The sequence below is a fragment of the Marmota monax genome, unplaced genomic scaffold (assembly GCF_021218885.2).
Source record: "Marmota monax isolate L192 unplaced genomic scaffold, Marmota_monax_Labrador192_F-V1.1 WCK01_AAM20220418_F8-fsc01825, whole genome shotgun sequence".
Classification (NCBI taxonomy): Eukaryota; Metazoa; Chordata; class Mammalia; order Rodentia; family Sciuridae; genus Marmota; species Marmota monax.
This window is the reverse complement of record NW_026693273.1, coordinates 20,714-37,008: the sequence shown is the minus strand read 5'-3', so window position 1 is coordinate 37,008 and position 16,295 is coordinate 20,714. Positions and strand designations below refer to the sequence as shown.

Sequence of the window (16,295 nt, the reverse complement as noted above, 5' to 3'; positions counted from 1 at the left end):
AAAGCAAGGAAGAAAAGGAGTACAAACAATGAAGGACAGCCTAAATATTCAGGAGGACCTAGAGTCAGCAGAAAAATGGTCATATAAAGAACTCAAGGAATACCTTAGACAGATGGAATGGAACCTTAAAGAAGATACGAGACAGCAAATCCAAAGAGTGAAAGAACACTTTGAAAATGAATTACATAGACAGATAAAAGAAGAAGTTAAGCGTCTTTATCAGGAGATTGAGATTATAAAAAAAAACCAAACAATAATTCTAGAAATGAAGGAAACGATAAACCAAATTAAAAACTCAATTGAGAGTATCACTAACAGAGTGGAGCAAGTAGAAGCCAGAACATCAGATAATGAAGACAAAATATATCATCTTGAAAAGAGCCTAGCCAACTCAGAAAGGCTGGTTAAAAACCACGAGAAAAACATCCAAGAGATATGGGATAACATAAAGAAACCAAACCTACGAGTCATCGGGATAGAAGAAGGTACAGAGATTCAAACCAAGGGAATGAGTAACCTGCTGAAAGAAATAATTACAGAAAACTTTCCAGAAATAAAAAAGGAAACGGATATACAAATTGTAGATGCATACAGGACACCGAGCACACAAAATCACAGTAGACCAACGCCAAGACACATTGTTATGAAGATATCCAATATACGGAACAAAGAGAAAATACTAAAAGCTACAAGAGAAAGGAGGCAGATTACATTCAGGGGTAAACCAATAAGGTTAACAACGGATTTTTCATCACAGACGCTGAAAGCGAGAAGATCCTGGAACAACGTATTTCAAACACTGAAAGACAATGGATGCCAACCAAGAATTCTGTATCCAGCAAAATTAAGCTTCAGGTACGATAATGAAATAAAAATCTTTCATGATAAACAAAAGCTAAAAGAATTTGCAACCAGAAAACCAGTATTGCAAAGCATCTTGAGCAAAACACTACACGAGGAAGAAATGAAAAACAATAACCAAAACCATCAGTGGGAAGTGCCTCTATAAAGACAGAGGGCAGGGGGAAAGCTAACCATGGAGAAACAAACTAAATTAAAAAAAAAAAAGAAGAAGATAAATAATCAAACATGGCTGGAAGTACAAACCATATATCAATAGTAACTCTAAACATTAATGGCTTAAACTCTCCAATAAAGCGACATAGGCTGGTAACATGGATTAAAAAAACAAATCCAACAATATGCTGCCTCCAGGAGACACATCTGATTGGAAAAGACATACACAGGCTGAAGGTGAAAGGTTGGGAAAAAATATACCACGCACACGGTCCTCGTAAGCAAGCAGGGGTGGCCATCCTCATATCGAATAAAATCGACTTCAAGACTAAGTTAATCAAAAGGGATAAGGAAGGACATTATATACTGTTAAAAAGAACCATTCACCAACAAGACATAACAATTATCAATATTTATGCACCAAATAATGGTGCTGCGACGTTCATAAAACAAATTCTCCTCAAGTTCAAGAATCAAATAGACCACAACACAATAATTATGGGTGACTTCAACACACCTCTCTCACCATTGGACAGATCCTCCAAACAAAAGCTGAATAAAGAAACTATAGAACTCAATATCACAATCAATAACCTAGACTTAACTGACATATATAGAATATATCAACCATCATCAAGTGGATATACTTTTTTCTCAGCAGCACATGGATCCTCCTCAAATATAGACCATATATTATGCCATATGGCAACCCTCAGTAAATATACAGGGGTGGAGATAATACCATGCATTTTATCTGATCATAATGGAATGAAACTGGAAATCAATGATAAAAGAAGGAAGGAAAAATCCTACATCACATGGAAAATGAACAATATGTTACTGAATGATCAATGGGTTACAGAAGACATAAAGGAGGAAATCAAAAAATTCTTAGAGATAAATGAAAATACAGACACAACATATCGGAATCTATGGGACACAATGAAAGCAGTTTTAAGAGGGAAATTCATTGCTTGGAGGTCATTCCTCAAAAAAAGGAAAATCCAACAAATAAATGAGCTCACACTTCATGTCAAAGCCCTAGAAAAGGAAGAGCAAAACAACAGCAAATGTAGCAGAAGGCAAGAAATAATTAAAATCAGAGCGGAAATCAACGAAATTGAAACAAAAGAAACTATTGAAAAAATTAACAAAACTAAAAGTTGGTTCTTTGAAAAAATAAATAAGATCGACAGACCCTTAGCCATGCTAACGAAGAGAAGAAGAGAGAGAACTCAAATCACTAACATACGGGATGAAAAAGTCAATATCACAACAGACACTACAGAAATACAGAAGATAATTAGAAATTATTTTGAAAACCTATATTCCAATAAAATAGAAGATAGTGAAGACATCGATAAATTCCTTAAGTCATATGATTTGCCCAGACTGAGTCAGGAGGATACTCACAACTTAAACAGACCAATAACAATAGATGAAATAGAAGAAGCAATCAAAAGACTTCCAACCAAGAAAAGCCCAGGACCGGATGGGTATACAGCGGAGTTTTACAAAACCTTTAAAGAAGAATTAATACCAATACTTTTCAAGTTATTTCAGGAAATAGAAAAAGAAGGAGCTCTGCCAAATTCATTCTATGAGGCCAACATCACCCTGATTCCGAAACCAGACAAAGACACCTCAAAGGAAGAAAACTACAGACCAATATCTCTGATGAACCTAGATGCAAAAATCCTCAATAAAATTCTGGCGAATCGGATACAAAGGCACATCAAAAAAATTGTGCACCATGATCAAGTAGGATTCATCCCTGGGATGCAAGGATGGTTCAATATACAGAAATCAATAAATGTTATTCACCACATCAATAGACTTAAAAATAAGAACCATATGATCATCTCAATAGACGCAGAAAAAGCATTCGACAAAGTACAGAATCCGTTTATGTTCAAAACATTAGAAAAACTAGGGATAACAGGAACTTACCTCAACATTGTAAAAGCTATCTATGCTAAGCCCCAGGCTAGCATCATTCTCAATGGAGAAAAATTGAAGACATTCCCCCTAAAATCTGGAACAAGACAGGGATGCCCTCTATCACCACTTCTATTCAATATAGTTCTCGAAACACTGGCCAGAGCAATTAGACAGACGAAAGAAATTAAAGGCATAAAAATAGGAAAGGAAGAACTTAAATTATCACTATTTGCAGATGACATGATTCTATACCTAGAAGACCCAAAAGGGTCTACAAAAAAACTACTAGAACTAATAAATGAATTCAGCAAAGTGGCAGGATATAAAATCAACACGCATAAATCAAAGGCATTTCTGTATATCAGCGACAAAACTTCTGAAACGGAAATGAGGAAAAACACTCCATTCACAATATCCTCAAAAAAAAATAAAATACTTGGGAATCAACCTAACAAAAGAGGTGAAAGATTTATACAATAAAAACTACAGAACCCTAAAAAGAGAAGTAGAAGAAGATCTTAGAAGATGGAAAAATATACCCTGTTCATGGATAGGCAGAACTAACATCATCAAAATGGCGATATTACCAAAAGTTCTCTATAGGTTTAATGCAATGCCAATCAAAATCCCAATGGCATTTCTTGTAGAAATGGATAAAGCAATCATGAAATTCATATGGAAAAATAAAAGACCCAGAATAGCAAAAGCAATTCTAAGCAGGAAGTGCGAATCAGGCGGTATAGCGATACCAGACTTCAAACTATACTACAGAGCAATAGTAACAAAAACAGCATGGTACTGGTACCAAAACAGGAGGGTGGACCAATGGTACAGAATAGAGGACACAGAGACTAATCCACAAAGCTACAACTATCTTATATTTGATAAAGGAGCTAAAAGCATGCAATGGAGGGAGGATAGCATCTTCAACAAATGGTGCTGGGAAAACTGGAAATCCATATGCAACAAAATGAAACTGAATCCCCTCCTCTCGCCATGCACAAAAGTTAACTCAAAGTGGATCAAGGAGCTAGATATCAAATCAGAGACTCTGCGTCTGATAGAAGAAAAAGTTGGCTCCGATCTACATATTGTAGGGTCGGGCTCCAAATTCCTTAATAGGACACCCATAGCACAAAAGTTGATAACAAAAATCAACAAATGGGACTTACTTAAACTGAAAAGTTTTCTCTCAGCAAGAGAAACAATAAAAGAGGTAAATAGGGAGCCTACATCATGGGAACAAATTTTTACTCCTCACACTTCAGATAGAGCCCTAATATCCAGAGTATACAAAGAACTCAAAAAATTAAACAATAAGAAAACAAATAACCCAATCAACAAATGGGCCAAAGACCTGAACAGACACTTCTCAGAGGAGGTCATACAATCAATCAACAAGTACATGAAAAAATGCTCACCATCTCTAGCAGTCAGAGAAATGCAAATCAAAACCACCCTAAGATACCATCTCACTCCAGTAAGATTGGCAGCCATTATGAAGTCAAACAACAACAAGTGCTGGAGAGGATGTGGGGAAAAGGGTACTCTTGTACATTGCTGGTGGGACTGCAAACTGGTGTGGCCAATCTGGAAAGCAGTATGGAGATTCCTGGGAAAGCTGGGAATGGAGCCACCATTTGACCCAGCTATTGCCCTTCTTGGACTTTTCCCTGAAGACCTTAAAAGAGCGTACTACAGGGATACTGCTACAACGATGTTCATAGCAGCACAATTCACAATTGCTAGACTGTGGAACCAACCCAGATGCCCTTCAATAGATGAATGGATAAAAAAAATGTGGCATTTATACACCATGGAGTATTACGCAGCACTAAAAAATGACAAAATCATAGAATTTGCAGGGAAATGGATGGCACTAGAGCAGATTATGCTTAGTGAAGCTAGCCAATCCCTAAAAAACAAATACCAAATGTCTTCTTTGATATAATGAGAGCAACTAAGAACAGAGCAGGGAGGAAGAGCAGGAAGAAAAGATTAACATTAAACAGATACATGAGGTGGGATGGAAAGGGAGAGAAAAGGGAAATTGCATGGTAATGTAGGGAGACCCTCATTGTTATACAAAATTACATATAAGAGGTTGTGAGGGGAATGGGAAAATAAACAAGGAGAGATATGAATTACAGTGGATGGGGTAGAGAGAGAAGATGGGAGGGGAGGGAGGGGGGATGGTAGAGGATAGGAAAGGTAGCAGAATACAACAGTTACTAATAGGGCATTATGTAAAAATGTGGATGTGTAACCGATGTGATTCTGCAATCTGTATTTGGGGTAAAATTGGGAGTTCATAACCAACTTGAATCTAATGTATGAAATATGATATGTCAAGAGCTTTATAATGTTTTGAACAACCAATAAAAAAAAAAATAAAAATTTAAAAAAATAAAAATAAATTGAATCTTTTTTTAAGGCATGTGGACTAAAAGGTATTTGGATTCATTTCTTATTTAAATTTTGATTTATGAGTGCTCAATTATGTCAGTTTTGATACCGTGTTCAATATATATTGACACAAGCACATATATAGACACAACAATACAATACACAGGTGTGCACACATACAAAAAAATGGACAGGAAACAAACATCTTGTAACTTTTTGTAAATAGATCTCCACAGGGAGGAGAAAATTCTACAGATGTTTATTAAAGCCTCTATTAGATTTAACCTGTTAGAAATTAAAATAGAGCTTATCAGACTTTTACATTATGACTTAAATATAGGGCAGGCCTGTACTGTTGGAAATGCTAGGTGTAAAGTCTGCCATTGTGGTCAGTGAAATCAAAGGCTATGAGATTTATTCCCAACATCACCAAGTTTATGTCCTTAGGACTTTTTGTTGTTGTTGTTGGGGAGGTTTACTGAGGATTAAACTCAGAGGCACTCAGCCATATCCCCAGCCCTATTTTGTATTTTATTTATAGAGACAGGGTCTCATTGAGTTGCTTAGTGCTTCATCATTGCTGAGACTGGCTTTGACCTCTCGGTCCTCCTGCCTCAGCCTCCCAAACTGCTGGGATTACAGGTGTGCGCCACCAACAGCTCTTAGGACTTTTTTTTAAAGGAGATTTTCCAATGTATTTGAGAACTAACCCTTGAAAAGTGGACCTCTGAACAAAGACATGTAAAAATCCTCTATAGTTACATAAAATAAGCTGATCAGGAAATATGTTAATTAATATATTATGAATTTACCATAAAATTGTGAGCTCAAAAATATAGAATTTTTAAAAAACAGAAGTCCTAAAAATGATATAAATATAATTACTCTAGAAAAGGAGCATACAGAGCATTTTTTATTAGATCAGAGTTCACTCAGATTTGAATCAGTTCAGGCATTCAAAGAATGTAAGGGTTCTGAAATCCTCAAGGAAAGATTTTCAAGGTAAAGAAGACTTATATTATGAGATCATTCCATTTTCCTTCCCTGTGCTGTATTAAGAAAGTAGGTGGTAGAATGGAGAGCAGGTAAGATAGCCAACTATTTAGGTCCCACAGTGACTTTTAAAAGTGACACCTTTTTTTCCTTTGGCTCCAACTGGTCCCATGCAAGCCTTGGAAATCTTGTAAGCTTTGTAAGCCTCTGCAATTTACCTTTCAAAGGCAAGCCTTGGAGAGATAGAAATCTGGCAGAAGCTAAGAAGGGAAGCTGCTGTTTTGAGCAGAACCTCATGTGTAGGGCATTTTAACCATTTTTTTTCCATTTCCCCAGTTGGTAATCAGACCAGGTTTGGATGCAGAAAATTATGAGACATAATCTCCCATCAATTCTTTTGAGGACGAGGTTCCCCTCTGAACAACAACATGAACTGCACAAAAAAGAACAGAACCCATAAGTGCCTGCACCAAAGAACTGTCTCTTTGGCTAGGGGATGTCTCCCCAGTGCTGGACCCTCTACTGGCCACCAGTTTCCATCCCTCCTTCCATGGATGAACTCTGGATTTAACTGCTACATCATCAGTGTGGTCATAACCCGTGGGCTTTTCCATGGGTGGCCATGAAAATGATGCAAATCTCAGATTATCCATCCTTACCGTATGATTTGTAATCCCTGGGAGAACATGGGACCCCCTTTTGTAATGAATCTTGATCTGTCTGTGTTAATGAACTTTTTTGGGCGGTGTAGAATTTGGCCTCACTTAGAATGGAGGCTCATAGTTGAATTTAATTTACATGTTTGGCACAATTTGAGTTTTTTAAACAAGGAAGTCCTTAGGCCTGCACATAGAAGCTTCGGATTATTTCCTTCCCTTTTACAGAACAGGCTGAGCATATTAAAATTTATATTTCCTCTGATGGCCATAATTCTGTATCAGAGAGTTTGTATGGAGATCATATTTGGCAGCAACAAAACAGTAGTGGGAAAAGGCTGGAAAAAGAGAAAAAGAGTTTATGCTCTCTATGGGCCAAAGGAATATTCAGAAGGCTGAGGGCATAAATCTCCCTTTTTGCATTCAAAGAAGCTTGCAGAGCACACAGGAGCAGAGAAACAGCTATGGGAATCCCTTCTGTCTTGTAAAGGCTTAATATGCAAACAAAGGGAACCTAGGCATTTCCTTATGTCTCTATGGCTGGAGTCTGATCAGTGAGTGGAGGGGAGAAATGAACACAGGAAAGTGTAGTTTGGCTTCTACAGAGGTATGTGTCACGGGGGCTTTTGCTCAGGGCCACTTGATCGACCACCCATAAGGGCAGTCAGAGAAGAGGTCCAGGGAGAAATCTTTACGATTCATTGGAGAGTGGCCCCGGCCAGAATCTCAAAGTTGTTCCACCCCTTTGTCCATCTCCTTGCATCCAAATGCAGACCAGCATTAGAGACACTGTGTCAGGACAGATATGCTCCAAGCCTGGATTGGATAGTGAGAAATGGCTTTGGCAAAACTCAACATGCCTGACACGCAAGGCAGGGATTGGGAGCCACTTAGGCCATGAACTCTGTCACCCTAGTTTTGTAGAATGGCAGCTTGCATGAACTGCACTTAATTAGCCAACAGATGCCCATTATTGTCCTCCAGAAAGAAAAGAAAGTGGCAGAAAGGTGCACCTCAGAAAGATGCGCGGTATAGGGGCGCTTACCTCCAGGCCTCCAGGACAATCCCAGAGAGACCCCCCCCAAGAAATGCAGAGGCAAGAGCATTTTCCTTTGGCTCCAACTGGTCCCATGCAAGCCTTGGAAATCTTGCAAGCTTTGTAAGCCTCTGCAATTTACCTCCTCTGGAGAGGAGGGGGTCCAGAGCTGGTGCCCCGAGAGTGTGGGGGGTATCCTGCCCCTTTTATAGATGTCAGGTTTTCTTTCTTCTCCTGTCCCCTCCTCCCCTGCCTACATGACCAAAAGTTCAGGGGGTACCACTCCCTATTTTCCATAACTGCCCAGAAAGGCAGGAAGAGGGTACTCTTTAACAACCCCGTCTTGGGAGGAACAATTCCCTGGAGACACAGGAACATGACAACAAGTGAGGAGGAGGGGGATGTGCTCTAGAAGTATTAGCATTCTATTTCCTTGACCCATCTTCTTGACCCAAACATTCATTGTCCACACTGACTGTCTTTTTGCCCGGTCTCAGTACCACTGAGTTCAATCCCCAGTAAGGCAAAAAAAAATTTTTAAATTTAGCATCAACTAATTAGTAACAAAATAATAGAAATCCAGAAATAATTGGCCCAAAGGATTAGGTACTTTAAGATGAAATTGTGAAATCTCAAGATAAAACAATTTCCCCTTTGACCTCATTACATCCTTTATCAGGTGAAAAGCTTGTAAAAGACCAATAAAGAAGCCAGCTGTACCTTTGCCCTGAGTTTGACCTTTCTCAAAGAAGAATGTGGTTTTGCTAAAATAAGAAAATGATCTATCAAGGTCATTCTGTATTTGATTGTTATCTTACAAAATTTGGCAGGAGTTTTGCCCTGAACCTTCAAGCAACGCAGGACAATCCATGGAGAGTTTGTTTAAGCAGGTGCCACTGCTAGTGAGACATAATATCATTTTAGAAAACTTCATTGTTTAGTGAAACCACAGTTTAGTAATGTTTAGTTAGATTTTTTTTAATAGGGTAATTCAACTAGTTTCCAAAGGGCATTTTTTTTCCTAACAGAAAGACTCACTAAAGGAAAATTTTACTGAAAAAATTCTGTTGGGGAAATTTCCTACGTGGTGTAAGTGACTTTCCCCTCATTTGTCAAATCTTTATTATTTTTTTACGGACCAAAACCTTTTGAGCTTTATACATTGGGAAGAAGAAAAGAAGGAAGAATAGAAAGGAAGGTTTAAAGAATTCTGGGATTGGGAGAGGGAGGGTACATAAAGACTGCCCTTAATTATGGTAGGGTTCATCTCGGCAAAAGTGCAGGGAAGTTCCTTTCCTTCTGCCATCAGATCTCCCAGTATCCTTTCTAACTTATCTGTGTCATAATTTTTAAAACTCTTGTTCCCTGCCAGATGTCAAACATGGAAAATTATCTAATAAGTCATCATTTTGATGATTTACCTTTCCAAGGAATATTCTGATTTCTGAAAACCAACATGAACATAAGTCCTGATATTTTAGAGACTATGAAAAGCTGGTGGGAGCCCCTTATTAGGAACTCTGGCCCACAAAACCCAAGCCAGTCACATGTGCCACATACTCAAGGTCAGTCCCAGAACCTCAAAATGCTCCAGGAAAAGAATATTGAATATTTCCACCTTTGATGATTTCCTTGGGATGGTCTAAAACTAATAATGGAGGAAGAAAGAAATGGAGGGATAAAGAGAGGGCAGGTGGAAGACAAAACTAAGGAGGGAAGAGGAGAGAGGATAAAAAACAGGAAAGAGAGACCAATGGGTGTCCAGGTAATGGGTAGACTGCTGTGCAGCCTAGAAAAGAAGGGTATTCGGGAAAAACAAAAACATATAATATCACCTTAGAAAATAACCAGATTTTTGAGGGACAAAAGCAAAGATTATCCTAAAAGAATATGGCAAATATCTGGCCATGTGATTAAAATATCCCTGAACATTTTTGGCTTAGCTGGGTTAGATATTTTTATGAGTGTATAGTTTCAACAAAAATTCTCCTCCTTGATGTTTCTCAATCCTGTTTGTATCCACTTAAGTTCTTGGTGTTAGTTTTGTGTCTGAGTCCTTTTTTGGGGGAGGATACTTCACTATCTTGGGATCCCTGAGTCAATAATAGCATAAGCCCCAGGACATAGGGCAATCGATGCTGCCACCACAGCTAAAGAACTCACCTATGCTGTAAAACTGTACCTAAATTTTTTCTTTTAGAATTTAAGTCAGCATACTATAGTAATGTATACATATCTAAATTTAGGGCTGCACAATTCACAATACCAAATCACGGAACCAGCCTAGGTGTCCTTCAATGGATTAATGGATTAAAAGAAAATATGGCATTATACACAATGACATTTTTTTTTTAAAAAATTTAATAGTTGTAGATGGACAGACAGCATGCCTTTATTTTATTTATTTATTATTTTTTTATGTGGTACTGAGGATCAAACCTAGTGCCTCACACATGCTAGGCAAGTGCTCTGAGCTACACCCCAGCTCCACACAATGATATTTTATTCAGCCATAAAGATAAATAAGATTAGGTCATTTGAAGGAAAAGGGGTAGAACTTGAGAACATTACATTAAGTGAAATAAGCCAAATTCAGAAAGTCAAACATCACATGTTTTCTCTCATATGTGGAAGTTAGTGAGGAAAGAGGAAAATAAAAATTGGGGGCAGGTAAGATCTCATGAAAATCAAAGGGAAATCAGTAGAGTAGAGGAAAGGCACAAGGGGGAGGGAGAAGAAGAGAGGAAGGGGAAATACTGGGGAAGGATATTGACTAAATTATATTACTATATTGTATGCATATATGAATAGGTAAAAACAAATCCCACCATTATTAATAATTATAATGTACCAGTATAAAATACAGAAAAAATAAATTTGTCTTTTAGAGTTTGAGTGATGGATGGTTGCATTATGATGTCCTTGAACACATCTATATTATAAGCATTCACAAATACCTCCTCCATGGTAAGCAGTTCAATTGCCCTTTTTTCCTGAATTCTTGAAGACTGAGGTCTGTTGCCTGGTTTAAAAGATCCTAAAATGTGAATCCAGTGTCAGATGTCTTATGTCTTACAGGCCAAAAACAATAGAAAACACATCCAGGATTTTCTTTGGAGGAGAATGAATATAATTCTGCTATTATCCTTAATGAGGTATGGTTTTTTTTGTCCCCAGGAAAAGATAAAAAAAGGAATTCTGGTATAGATAAAATGTTTAAATGAGAGGGGAAAGTGAAAGCATTTAAATCACTCTGAAACTAGATAATGGTAAATTAAAACAGCTTCAAACAATTACTTAGTTCTTAGGAAAAACATTTACCATGGCAACCACTGCATCAAATTGCTCTTAAACAGGTCCTAAGCCATATACATACACACACAAAAAAAAAAAGAAGAAGAAGAAGAAAGAAAAAATTTATCTCCTAGATTCACCAATATCTGTTCAGTCTGTAGGCAAGGAGGTAGTCAACAGCAGCATGGTTACACAAACATTATTACATGCACACCACACTTTCCTCCTGACACCACACTTCATTCATACCATTTTATAGATGTGCTCATGATGGTGGGACCAGTTTTATTGTCTTCGTCTCCTTTCTGACATTACGATCGGGGCTCCGGGACTATTTGACCATGAAATAGGTCTTTAGCAAATAGCATGCAGGGATTCTTCCTTCCAGAGGATCACTCAAATAGTGTTACTTTCCTTTTAATCAACCTGTATTGATTGTAAATATTAATGGAGTTTAAAGTGATATTTCCATACGTGCATATAACACACACTGATCAAATCCAACCACCCAGAGTTGGAAATGTAGCTTGGTCAGTGGTAGATCACTTGCCTAACATGAGCAAGGCCCAGGGCTTCATCCCAAATAACACACACACACACAATAAATAAATAAGTAAACTGTCCTCCTACCCTTTTCCACCCCTTTCTCCTCTTCCCAATCATTATTGTACTTTCAGGTCAACTTATTTTAGCTTCCACATCTCAGAGAACATGCAGTACTTGTTCTCCCATGTCTGGCTTATTTCAGTAACATGCTGTCTTAAATCCATCTATTAGCACAAAGTACATCATTTCACTTTAGACTGAATAATACTCCATTGTGTGTATATACCATGTTTTCTTTATTCATTCATCTATTGATAGATCAATAGTGTCAACATTCTTATTTTCCATACTTTGATTTGATATTATAAATGAAAATATGCAAGGATCTTAAGAAAATAATCTTACATGTAGACAAAGATACAAGAATGAAGATAAACAGCACAGCATATAATAGCCAAAGAACTAGAACATGCTCTGACTCTTTTATTTTTATTAGAACAGCATAAAAATAATCAGAATAATGGGGTAAGACCCTGAACTGGGGAGCCAGGCTAACTGGCTTTAAGTTCTGGCTCTGCCACCTTCTAGTTGAGTGACCTCTTTTTCTGTTTCTCAACTGTAAAATGGGGATCATAATACCTATATGTAGGCATTATATAAGATGTTTCAGGAATCAAATAATCATTTATTTATCTCCTTCTTGGACAGGATAAGTGTGCAGTGTTAGTGGCATATTCACAGTTTTCCTTCGTAGAATATTTACACAGCAGATGGAGAAAGAAGTCAGATGTGTGGGAGACAGGACAAAACTGGAGTTATAGATTTGGGAGTCATCAGTTGAAAGGCAAATTTTGAGTTCATAAAAATTGATAAGCACTTGCAGGCAAAGCATAATAAGAAAAAATAGCATTGTTTGAACCAGCATGTCACTTCCACTCCAAGTAGAAATGTTAGAGAAGCACTCACAACATGAAGTACAAATGTATATAGCAACATTGTAACTGTAAAATGTTTTTAATTGTTTTTTTTAAAAAAGTAAATGACAGCAGAATGCATTACAATTCTCATTACACATATACAGCACAATTTTTCATATCTCTGGTTGTATATGAAGTATGTTGACATCAATTCGTGTCTTCATACATGTACTTTGGATAATGATGTCTATCACATTCCACCATTCTTGCTAATCCCCTGCCCCTTCCCTTTCCCTCCCACCCCTCTGCCCTATCTAGAATTCATTTATTCCTCCCATGCTCCCCCTCCCTACGCCACTATGAGTCAACCTCCTTATATCAGAGAAAACATTCGGCATTTGTTTTTTGGGGATTGGCTAACTTCACTTAGCATTATACTGTAAAATTTTTTAAATCACCATATTTCCATCAACAGGAAAAGGGATCAATGGATTGTATATAGGATCCATGCTGAACTACACACCACCAGAGAAACTAAACTTAACAACATGAGCCAATCTCACAAATAAAAATTCAAGCAAAGAATCGGGTTGAAGATGACTATTTCAATTATGTAGCACTGATAGAACTGAGGGAAAGAATGGCTTCTGAGATACAAGAATAAACCTGAAATTATATTTAAAATATTATTGATTGCTAGTTTGTTATTAATTTTAGTGGCATTGATGGCATAATGCATAAAGGATTATTTCTTTTTTTATGATTTGCTGATTTGGTTTTAAGAGTGAACCAATTTTTAATTTGTTGGTTGTCAACATTAAGCTATCATATTATCATTCCTTGATTTCAGGAAATACAAGTGTTTAGGAGTACAATGTCATTCTGTCTACTACTCACAAGAGATTCAGGGAGAAAGCATTTAGTTATTTATTTATCTACATTGATATTACTCTGAGAAATGGGGAAGGCAGACAGGATGAAGAAAATATAGTAAAATATTCACAACTACAGACAGGTATCCAAGAAATTATGTATGCAATTCTTACATCCATCCTGAAGTTATTAAAATAAAAGCTTCCAAAGAGAAATATAATTTTCCAGAAATAATAATATAAAATTATCATCCACTAAGTGAAATCAACCACAGATCCATACTAATGAATAAAGAAATGGAAATTTCGATGAGGAAAGCAGATAGCTATATAGTCTCCAATTGTCTCTCCACAAAACACTCAAGAATTAGAAAGCGAAGGATCAACATTTCAGAAGAGAAACCCGGCAGATACCACCTCCATTGACCAATGTTAACATCATCAAAAAAGGGGAAATCAAAATTATAGGTCACATGAGAGGATGCAATGAAAAAAAATTGCTGAATCTCTTCTGGGAGGCTTTTCTCCCCAAACACAATGTCTGATCATGATGAAACATACCAGAAAAATGCAACTAAGGGACATTTTACATTTATCTTAGAAGACTGAAGGTAGTGAAAACTGAAGGTTGTTCCACACTGAGACAGACTAACAAAAGATCAAACTGTTGTCTAAATGTTTAGGTCCAGCTGGATGTGCTGGCTCAGGACTGTATTCTCAGCTCTTCAGAAGCTGCGGCAGGAAGATTTCAAGTGCAAAGTAATCATGGGTCACACAGTAAGATCCTGTTTCAAATTAATTAATCAAGTAATCAATTCACTAACTTATTAATTCAACAGTGGAGCCATTTGTAACAATAAAAATTAGAAATACATATAAGACATCACCAAAGTTGTATTTAACTCCACCAAAGAATGAATGGTGACTAGGGCGGAAGTAGGGTCCCTGCCAGCTAGGTCCTAGCCCTAGACTGGAGTGAGCAGCTATAGCACAGGTGGAGCTGGGCCACCAGGGGCCAGGCAGTGCTGAAAATAAGGGACACAGCCATGAAGACAAAAATCTCTTGGGTTCTTAAGACTTTTAGAGACCACTCTGCAGACAAGATCCTGCTAAAGAGGCCCTTGGCTTCAAAGTGGAATGTGGGGCCCTGTGCAGGAGAGCCTGCCCAGGTGTCATTTTGCATTTCCCTCTTTAGGTCCAGATCACTGATGGAAAAGGCACAGGCCTCCCTGAAGGCATAGGCCCCTTTGCGCATGCCTTTGGGGTATGTTGTAGCTAATGAGAAGTGGCACAGATCTCAGCTGGAACAGGGGATGCAAGGGAAAATTAATCTCGTTTTTGAGAATGGCCTGACACCTGTAGATTTTTACCTGTCCAGAAAATCCTGCATTCTTTGTCACTGAAGCTGATTTGGTGGCAGAAAATGCCTACAGAAAAAGACTTGTTCAAGTTAGAAATTCTGGTAAGTTTCAAGGGATTGTAGTAGTTGTAAAAACACAGATAAATGAACAGTACTTCCCAGTTATACAAAAGTTTACTGTGCTGGACCTTGGGATGATGTTTCTTCCAGTGGCCAACCAGATGGAAGTATCCTGCCTCATTGTTCAGTTGGTACAAGAGCAATCCAAAGAACCCACCAAGAACCCTTTCCTCAGGAGGAAACTGGCTCTGCTCTCTGACCCAGATCTCCTTCAAACTGTGCAGCAGATCTCAGAAGTTGGAAAAGTTAGAGGTTCCCTTCTGCTTCAGAAGTTTCCAAGTATCCAGCAACTAAGCAATGCGTCTATTCAAGAGCTTGAGCCAGCAGTAGGTCAAGTGGTAGCACAGCTAATCCACACCTTCTTCACCCAGTCCAGGATTACAGCTGCCCTTACATCTACTATGGTTTTTCCTTTTGACCACAACCTACAGGATCTGGTTTTCATATTTTAGAAGAAGAAGAAGAAGGAGGAGGAGGAGGAGGAGGAGGAGGAGGAGGAGGAGGAGGAGAAGAAGAAGAAGAAGAAGAAGAAGAAGAAGAAGAAGAAGAAGAAGAAAGAAGGAGGAGGAGGAGGAGGAGGAAAGAAAGAAAGAGAGGTGCAGTGGCACACACCTCTAATCCCAGTGGCTGGGGAGGCTGAGGCAGGAGGATCACAAGTTCAAAGCCAGTTTCAGCAATGTAGCAAGACACTGTCTCAAAATTTAAAAAAGGTCTAGGAATGTGGCTTAATGGTCAAGGTTCCCTGGGTTCAATCTCTGGAAGAAAACAAAACAAAACACCCACCCCCCGCCCCCCCCTCAAAACCTAAGAAAATAGAGTATTTTACAACATTTAGTGAAAGCTGAGGTAGGCCAGATGGAGCCTGTGGTTGTGCAGCTTCACTGTTCTGACATTTAAGTGATTCTCAGGTGCCAATGCCCTCATTCTACAAAGATGGGAAAAGACAGCCTGAATCTTCCCAAGAGTCAGGGACTCGCAGTAAAAAGCCAGTTGGGGTAGATTTTTATGAGTGACCCTGACCTGTATCTGTCATGGAATAGACTTTCAGGTGGTGGATATATCCATCTGAAGGAAACTCACCCACAATTAAGCACTGCGTATCAGAAACCTCTTCCTTCTTCTTGGACTCAGATCTGG

General features: G+C 38.1%; 1 pseudogene; it reads left to right on the top strand.

Moving 5' to 3' along the window:
• The first annotated feature begins 14,919 nt into the window (after positions 1 to 14,919).
• On the top strand, positions 14,920 to 15,610 carry LOC124100806 (Fanconi anemia core complex-associated protein 24-like; annotated as a pseudogene).
• The last annotated feature ends 685 nt before the right edge of the window (positions 15,611 to 16,295 follow it).